The sequence below is a fragment of the Etheostoma spectabile genome, chromosome 19 (genome assembly GCF_008692095.1).
Source record: "Etheostoma spectabile isolate EspeVRDwgs_2016 chromosome 19, UIUC_Espe_1.0, whole genome shotgun sequence".
NCBI classification, from domain to species: Eukaryota; Metazoa; Chordata; class Actinopteri; order Perciformes; family Percidae; genus Etheostoma; species Etheostoma spectabile.
This window is the reverse complement of record NC_045751.1, coordinates 2335224-2335561: the sequence shown is the minus strand read 5'-3', so window position 1 is coordinate 2335561 and position 338 is coordinate 2335224. Positions and strand designations below refer to the sequence as shown.

Below are 338 nucleotides of genomic sequence, written 5' to 3'. Positions count from 1 at the left end.
AAATATGCTGGTTGACTAGCATGACACCATTGTATTGATATAATAATGAATCCAGGCTAACGTGAATGACAATGCCCGCATGCTGCTTTCTCTAAATTTCAGGTTGTGGTCGACTAGGGGGCCAGCTCGTTAGTTTGATAAATTGATAGACTGCATGTCACGCGCACTAGCAACAAACTCTGTATCCAAGAACAATTACATCAGTGGAAATGACGTTAGATCAGACACAGACTTCTGTAGTAGATCAGTGTTACGTTTCCAGCGTCGCGGCTCCGAACCGTAACGTTAGTTGGGACAGACAGACCCCTTGTTTCTTTAGGCTAACTATATTAGCTTTA

At 42.9% G+C, this 338-nt stretch overlaps 1 protein-coding gene across 43 annotated transcripts in view; it reads left to right on the top strand.

Annotated features, from left to right (window-relative positions):
* The window catches only part of LOC116669415 (receptor-type tyrosine-protein phosphatase delta), a 370303-nt gene that overhangs the window by 67642 nt on the left and 302323 nt on the right, over positions 1-338 (top strand). The window lies entirely within an intron of this gene.